Source organism: Bison bison, unplaced genomic scaffold, assembly GCF_000754665.1.
Source record: "Bison bison bison isolate TAMUID 2011002044 unplaced genomic scaffold, Bison_UMD1.0 scf7180017864517, whole genome shotgun sequence".
Classification (NCBI taxonomy): domain Eukaryota; kingdom Metazoa; phylum Chordata; class Mammalia; order Artiodactyla; family Bovidae; genus Bison; species Bison bison.
Genome location: NW_011495070.1, coordinates 5247259 through 5256478, shown reverse-complemented (window position 1 = coordinate 5256478; position 9220 = coordinate 5247259).

The following is a 9220-nucleotide window of genomic DNA, read 5'->3' as shown; positions in this document are numbered from 1 at the left end:
TCATCAGGCACTCTATCAGATCTAGTCCCTTAAATCTATTTCTCACTTCCACTGTATAATCATAAGGGATTTGATTTAGGTCATACATGAATGGTCTAGTGGTTTTCCCTACTTTCTTCAATTTAAGTCTGAATTTGGCAATAAGGAGTTCATGGTCTGAGCCACAGTCAGCTCCTGGTCTTGTTTTTGCTGACTGTATAGAGCTTGTCCATCTTTGGCTCCACAGAATATAATCTATATGATTTCGGTGTTGACCACCTGGTGATGTCCATGTGTAGAGTCTTCCCTTGTGTTGTTGAAGAGGGTGTTTGTTATGATCAGTGCATTTTCTTGGCAAAGAAGACATAAGGATGGCCAAAAAGCACAGATGCTCAATATCACTAATTATCATTTGCTGCTTGCTTGGTCACTAAGTCATGTCTGACTCTGACTTTCACTGTACTATAATAGAGAGGCACCTCACACTGGTCATAATAGTCATCATAAAAAAATCTACTAACAATAAATGCTTAAGAGGGTGTGGAGAAAAGGTAACCCTCCTACACTACTGGTGAGAATGTAAATTGGTACAGATACCATGGAAATTGGTATGGATATTCTTTAAAAAGCTAAAAGTAGAACTACCATATGATCAGCAATCCCACTCCTTTGTATATAGAGACTATCGATACATGCACTCCCAGTTTTAGAGAAGCACTATTTACAATAGCATGGGCATTTAGGGCATGGAAGCAACCTAAATATCTATTGACAGAGGAATCAATAAAGAAGGAGTGATATATATATATACATACTCACACATATACATACACAGACACACACATACACACACTGGAATATTACTCAGCCGTAGGAAGAAATCAAATACCTCCATTTGCAACAACATGTATAGATCTAGAGATGGTCATACTGAGTGAAGTAAGTCAAACACAGAAAGACAAATATCATATGATGTCACTTCTATGTGGAATCTGAGAAAGGGGTTCAAATGAATTTATTTACAAAACAGAAGTAGAGTCACCACTATACATAAGCTCTATAGTAACCAGAATGCTCTCTGCTGTCCTAGTTAAAGTCCATGTTAGAGGTTCATGGGTTTATTCTTAAGCAAGATGCTTCATTACTCCAAGCCACATCTATAAATGGGGAATAACAACAGCATCTTTCCCTTATGGCTGTTAAATCTATTACAAGCAATATATGGGAATTCTTTAGCATATATACAAAGAGCTCCTCAAATTTTAAATGTTATTTTTTAAAAAGTAAAGAGAAATATCAGGAACTTGAAAGTCATGACCTCTAACCTGTGTTTTGGGAAGGAAACATCTAGAGCCTTTGTTATCAGTATTAGGGTGGTTTTGGTTGCTATTATAAATGATGGATTAAATTATCATAAGAATAGCTTTAAGCTATTTAAAATCATTTTAATTCCATTTATATTATTTCCTAGGTATGCTTTCAATGTAAGACTATTTTGAAAAGAAGAGTTTACTGATGCAATCCAGCTATTATTCATTTAAATATTATCTTCCCACTAAACTTAATTTTGATTATCTGAATTGGTTCTTTATAGGCAGTCTAGAGGAGACAAAAATTAATCTAGAGGATCGATAAAATGAGATTTATTTTATACTGGATTTGAGTTACAATGAGGTGCTCTGATGCTATCAAAACTTAATTATTTTTTAATATGAAGTAATACATAACAGTTTATGGAGGTTGTCAGTATAATGATGTGAATTACATTATAGTAATTTGGACACTGTACTCATTGTAGGGGCCCAATTGAATATAAACTGATGTTACAGTTTTTAACACAAGTCACATTGGACTTTCCATGCTGCCTCTCAATGATGCTTTTGTTCTCTGTAAAGGAGTCAGGTCCTTAAAACTGCTTCCTATAGATGTCCTGTATAATGTGAAGTGTTAGAAAAAGAATTAACTAAAATTGTGGATTACATGGAGGACATACCATGATTTAATCCACAAGAATCTGCAAATAATAACAATCATGAAAACAACTTTATTTGATAAAAATTAATGCTTTCCATGTGAAAATCATGTTCCTATAAAACTTCAAAGTACATGGCAAATGTTCATGTTACTCTTTATAATCCTCTAGTAAATAAAGATTTTATTATTCTCATGTATATAATACTAGATTCTAGAAAATAAGTTATTAAAACATTGAGTGGTTAAGAGAGCAAATAAATGGAGTCTGGATGGGAGTCAAATGGAGAAAAATAAAGAGATTCCAATTACCTAGCCCAGTGAGTCAAATAAATATAGCATGATAGATTCTTAATACAATCTTATATATTATCAGAATATCTTATTAATAGCAACACTTAAATATTAGGCATCCTAGAACAAAAATACCAGCTTCAAGTTAGTTAGAGAACACAAGAAGCCATAAGACAACTTTTTTTCCTATTTTCCTCTATGACTCTGCTGAAGTTTGAAATATACTGACCTACTTTTTTTAAAAAAAAATTCTAATTGCCATATAGGATGTCTTCTATAATATGGAAAAGCCCTTATCTTCTCATATATTTCACAGACTGTCATTTTTTCTTTTTATACTGCACATCTAAATTTGCCAACCATTTTCAAAGTAAGGGGAAAATATTTAAATATTATTTCCAAAATGTGACTTTTTTTGACTCTTTTGACTTTGCGTCATTTTGTATGACATTTTAATGAGATTCTTTCAATTTAATGAATCCTTGGAGCCATGCCAAAATATGTTATTTGGTTTCAGTAAACAACTAAGAAAACTATCTGAAATTTTTAGTTGATTGTTTAAAGGATGTTCAAAATCCTATTTCAGTATGAACACAGTTTCTAAACAAAACCATATGTTGCTGGCAGATCTTGGATAGTATTTCAAATCTGTTGGCTATCTATAAACATTCCATTGTAGAAAAGAATGTTAAGTTCTTCCATTTAAAACATTCAACTTAGAAAAATTATTTCTTTTTATAACTAGTATACTTGTCAGATCATACAAAGAGTAGAATAAAAGGGAAAGCAAGTAAAGAAGGATGAAAGAATGAGAATGTCAAGTATATGCATTAATGAGCAAAAGATGAAGAGTAATGCAAAAAAGGGAACTAAAGATGAAGTTGTCTGAACCACTCTCTGTCATAGGCTACAATATGCAAAGGACTGGTTGTCCATGTTAGAGGCTGTTTTCCAGAGGCTGGAGCCAAAGGAACTGAAGAATTTGGAGTGGCAAATCAATTAAGTAAAACCAATTATGATATGCTAGGAAGAACAAAAACATAATCTCTGCCCATGAAACTAGAGTTAGGATCCAGTGAGGATGTTGGTTCAATAGTTTTAAATAAGATAGAGACAGAATAAACTGGGAAGTGGATTTGAAACCAGTGAAGTAGACACAAGGCAACTGTTACAAATAGCTCTAGGAGGTCTATGGTTCTCTCTTGTGTTCTAATGTTGGAGTATTTCAGGCAGGGAGAAAGAGTAAGCACTAGATGGGATGCAAAACATGATGGAGTGGGCAGTGGTGCACAGCACATGCTAGCCCTCCTAAAGACGATGGCTTTCTTCCCTAATATTATAAAGAAAAGTAGAGAGGAAAGATAGATGAAAAGAAACATATATAAGATGTGAAAGCAACTATACTAGGTGGGAAAACAGTGGTGGTAGGAGTTTCAGAATATGGTGGTCATACCACACTTAATTCACATTGAATCTACAGCCAACTAAAACAACTGAATACTTGTATATCTTACTTTGGCCATGTACTGTTGATTAATTGGATTTGGGTTTTGATGAGGAAAAATGAAGGTAGAATTTCTCTTAGATTTCTTGACCAAGCAACTTAGTGAACAGTATTGACAATTTCTAAGATGGATTATGCCAGCAATTATCAAATTATCAAACACTTTAAGTGGGTCTGTAAAATAAAAATAATTTTATTAATAATTCTCAGACATCAAATGCTTTTTAAATCCTTATTTTTCTCATGATTGGAATTTTTAAGAGATTACACTGTATGAAAACATCATTGTTCTGTTGAAAGCAAGAATGATAATGTGTATTCTTATGTTCAAATGCTTAGTTTTAATTTCTAGTTCAGTAAGACAGCTTAACCCTCATAAGAAAAACTTTCTGGAATCCTCCATTATTTAATAAACTTTACGGCAAGAAATTTAATAATTTTAATGAAATAGGCAGAGTCTTTGAAAATGACAAACTAGCAAAACTCAGTTAAAGAGCAACAGATGATGAATACTGTTGGTAGCTTGATAGGGATTGCATTGAATCTATAAATTGCTTTGGGAAGTATACTCATTTTCACTATATTGATTCTTCCAATCCATGAACATGGTATATTTCTCCATCTATTAGTGTCCTCTTTAAGATACTGGATGCTTGGGGCTAGTGCACTGGGACGACCCGGAGGGATGGTATGGTGAGGGAGGAGGGAGGAGGGTTCAGGATGGGGAACACATGTATACCTGTGGCAGATTCATTTTGGTGTTTGGCAAAACTAATACAATTATGTTAAGTTTAAAAAAAAAAAAAAGAACAACAGATGATGATAAGAGCTCTGTACGTTTCTATTAAAAAAATCCAGTGCATAATTAAAAGTATTCCCATAAATAATATTCCAGGCCCAGATTTATTTATTGTTAAATTATTTGTAAAGTTTAAGGAAAAATAATTTCAACCTTATATAAGTTCTTTAAAATAATAGAGAATGATTAGAAATTGTCAATACTATTCAATAATAGAAATGATTCCAACTCATTTTATGATGGTTCTGTTGTCATGATATTAAAAGACAGAAAGATATTACAAAATATATATATATAAAACTACAGAACACTATATATTACAAATGTGGACACAAAAATACTTAATTTTTATACAGATATATGTGTGTGTGTGTGTGTGTGTGTATTGTTCTTACAACATTGGACTTTACTTCCATCACCAGTCATATCCACAACTGAGCACTGTTTTTGCTTTGGCTCAGTCACTTCATTCTTTCTGGAGTTATTTCTCCACTCTTCTCCAGTAGCATATTGGACACCTACTGACCTGAGGAGTTCATCTTTCAGTGTCCTATCTTTTTGCCTTTTCATACTGTTCATGGGGTTCTCAAGGCAAGAATACTGAAGTGGTTTGCCATTCCCTTCTCCAGTGGACCACTTTTTGTCAGAACTCTCCACCATGACCCATCTGTCTTCAGTGACCCTACATGGCATGGCTGATAGTTTCATTGAGTTAGACAAGGCTGTGGTCTATGTGATCAGTTTGATTAGTTTTCTGTGATTGTGATTTTCATTCTCTCTGTCCTCTGATGAATAAGGATAAGAGGCTAATGGAAACTTACTGATGGGAGAGACTGACTGTGGGGGAACCTGGGTCTTGTTATGATGGGAGGGGCCATGCTCAGTAAATCTTTAATCCAATTTCCTGTTGATGGGTGGGGCTATGTTCCCTCCCTGTTGTTTGACCTGAGACCAAACTATCCTGAAAGTAATGAAGATAATGGCAAATTTCTTCAAAAGATTCTGTGCATGCACTGCCATACCCAGTGCCCCAACCCTGCAGCAGGCCACCACCGACTCACGCCTCCTCCAGAGACTCCTGGACATGCACAGGCAAGTCTGGGTCAGTCTCTTTTGGGGTCCTTTTTCCTGGGTCCTGCTATGCACAAGGTTTTCTTTGTGCCTTCCAAGAGTTTGTTTCCCTAGACCTGTGTAAGTTATGCCAGTTCTATGGTGGGGTTAATGGCAACCTTCTCCAAAGGGTTTATGCCATACCCAGGTCTACTGCACCCAAAACCCCTGCCCCTGCGACAGGCCACTGCTGGCCCATACCTCTGCAGAAGACATTCAAACACTCAAAGGCAGGTCTGTCCCAGTCTCTGTGGGGTCTCCTAGTGTACACAAGCTTCTGTTTAAACCCTCCAAGCATCTCTGATGGGTATGGGCTTTGGTTCTAAATACAGTTTTCCCCCTCCTACCCTCTTGCTGTGGCTTCTCCTTTGTCCTTGGATGTGGGGTATCTTTTTTTGGTGGGATCCAATATTCTCCTGTGGATGGTTGTTCAGCAATGAGTTGCAATTTTGGAGTTCTTGCAGGAAAAGATGTTCAAATAGGAGATGCAAGAGTGAACATCTACATCTTAGGAATCAGTGAACTAAAATGGACTGGAATGGGTAAATTTAATTCAGATGACCATTATTCCTACTACTCTGGGCAAGAATCCCTTAGAAGAAATAGAGTAGCCATCATAGTCAACAAAAGAGTCCAAAATAAAGTTCTTGGGTGCAATCTCAAAAAACTACAGAATAATCTCTGTTCATTTCCAAGGCAAACCATTCAATATCACAGTAATCCAAGTGTACACCTCAACCACTAATGCTGAAGAAGCTGAAGTTGAATAGTTCTATGGAGAACTACAAGACCTTCTAGAAAACAACCAAAAAAGATGTCCTTTTCATTACAGGAGCCTGGAATGCAAAAGTCAGAAACAAAGAGATACCTGGAGTAATAGGAAATTTTGGCCGTGGAGTATGAAACAATGTAGGGCAAAGGCTGACAGTGTTTGGCCAAGAGAACACACTGGTCATAGCAAACACCCTCTTCCAACAACAAAACAGAAGACTCTACACTTGGAATTCACCAGGTGGTCAACTCCAAAATCAGATTGATTATATTCTTTGTAGCCAAAGATGGAGAAACTATACGGTCAGCAAAAACAAGACAGGGAGCTGACTGTGGCTCAGATCATGAACTCCTTATTGCCAAATTCAGACTTATGTTGAAGAAAGCAGGGAAAATCACTAGACCATTTAGGTATGACCTAAATCACATCTATTATGATTATACAGTGGAAGTAACAAATAGATTCAAGTGATTAGATCTGATAGAGTGCCTGAAGAACTATCAATGGAGGTTCACGACACTGTACAGGGGGCAGTGATCAAGACCACCCCCAAGAAAAAGAAATATAAAAAGGCAAAATGGTTGTCTGGAGGAGGCCTTACAAAGAGCTGAGAAAAGAGGAGAAGCTAAAGGCAAAGGAGAAGAGGAAAGATGTACCCATTTGAATGCAGAGTTCCAAAGAACAGCAAGGAGAGATTAGAAAGCCTTCCTCAATGATCAGTGGAAAGAAATAGAGGAAAACAAGAGAATGGGAAAGAATACAAATCTCTTCAAGAAAATTAAATATACCATGGGAATATTTCATGCAAAGATGGGCACAATAAATGAATGGTATGGACCTCACAGAAACAGAAGAAATTAAGAAGAGGTGGCAAGAATACACAAAAGAACTGTACAAAAAAGATCTTCATGACCCAGATAACCATGCTGGTGTGATTACACACCTAGAGCCAGACATCCTGGAGTGCAAAATCAAGTGGGCCTTAGGAAGACTCATTAGGAACAAAGCTAGTGGAGGTGATGGAATTCCAGTAGAGCTATTTCAAATCCTGAAAGATGATGCTGAGAAAGTGCTGTACTCAATATGCTAGCAAATTTGGAAAACTCAGCAGTGGGCACAGGACTGGAAAAGGTCAGTTTTCATTCCAATCCCAAAGAAAGGCAATGCCAAAGACTGTTCAAACAACCACACAATTGCATTCATCTCACATGCTATAAAGTAATGCTCAAAATTCTCCAAGCCAGGCTTCAACAGTACATAAACTATGAACTTCCTGATGTTCAAGCTGGTTTTAGAAAAGGCAGAGGAACCAGAGATCAAATTGCCAACATTGGTTGGATCATCAAAAAACAAGGGAGTTCCAGAAAAAAAAAAAAAATCTGCTTCTGCTTTATTGACTGTGCCAAAGCCTTTGACTGTGTGGATTACAACAAACTGGAAAATTCTTCAAGAGAAGGGAATACCAGACCACCTTATCTGCCTCCTGAGAAATCTGTATGCAAGTCAAGAAGCAACAATAAGAACTAGACATGGAACAACAGACTGGTTTCAAATCAGGAAAGGGGTACGTCAAAGGCTGTATATTGTCACCCTGCTTATTTAACTTATATGCAGAATACATCATGCGAAATGCTGGGCTGGATGAAACATAGGACAGAATCAAGATAAGCAGGTGACACCACCCTTATGGCAGAAAGTGAAGAACTAAAGAGCCTCTTGATGAAAGTGAAAGAGAAGAGTAAAAAGTTGGCTTAAAACTCAACATTCAGAAAACTAAGATCATGGCATCTGGCCCATCACTTCATGGCAAATAGTGAGAGACTTTACTTTTGGGGGCTCCAAAAACACTGCAGATGGTGACTGAAGCCAAGAAATTAAAAGACCCTTGCTCCTTGGAAGAAAAGCTGTGAGAAACCTACACAGCATATTAAAACGCAGAGACACTGCCAACAAAGGTCTGTCTGGTCAAAGCTATGGTTTTTCCAGTGTTCATGTATGGATGTGACAGTTGGACTATAAAGAAAGGTGAGCACCAAAGAATTGATGCTTTTGAACTGTGGTGTTGGAGAAGACTCTTGAGATTCCCTTGGACTGCAAGGAGATTAAATCAGTCAATCCCAAAGATAATCAGTCCTGAATATTCATTGCTGGACTGATGCTGAAGCTGAAACTCCAAAACTTCGGCCACCTGATGTGAACTGACTCATTTGAAAAGAGCCTGATGCTGGGAAAGATTGAAGGCGGGAGGAGAAGGGGATGACAGAGGATGAGATGGTTGGATGGCATCACTGATTCAATGGAGATGAGCTTGAGCAAGCTCCAAGAGTTGGTGATGGACAGGGAAGTCTCATGTGCTGCAGTCCATAGGGTCACAAAGAGTTGGACATGACTCTGCAACTGAACTGAACTGATACTTACATATATCCAAGTGAGGTTTCAGTTCAGTTCAGTTCAGTTGCTCAGTCGTGTCCGACTCTTTGCAACCCCATGAATTACAGCACGCCAGGCCTCCCTGTCCATCACCATCCCCCAGAGTTCACTCAAACTCACATCCATTGGGTCGGTGATGCCATTCAGCCATCTCATCCTCTGTTGTCCCCTTCTCTTCCTGCCCCCAATCCCTCCCAGCATCAGAGTCTTTTCCAATGAGTCTACTCTTTGCATCAGGTGGCCAAAGTACTGGAGTTTCAGCTTTAGCATCATTCCTTCCAAAGAAATCCCAGGGCTGATCTTCTTCAGAATGGACTAGTTGGATCTCCTTGCAGTCCAAGGGACTCTCAAGAGTCTTCTA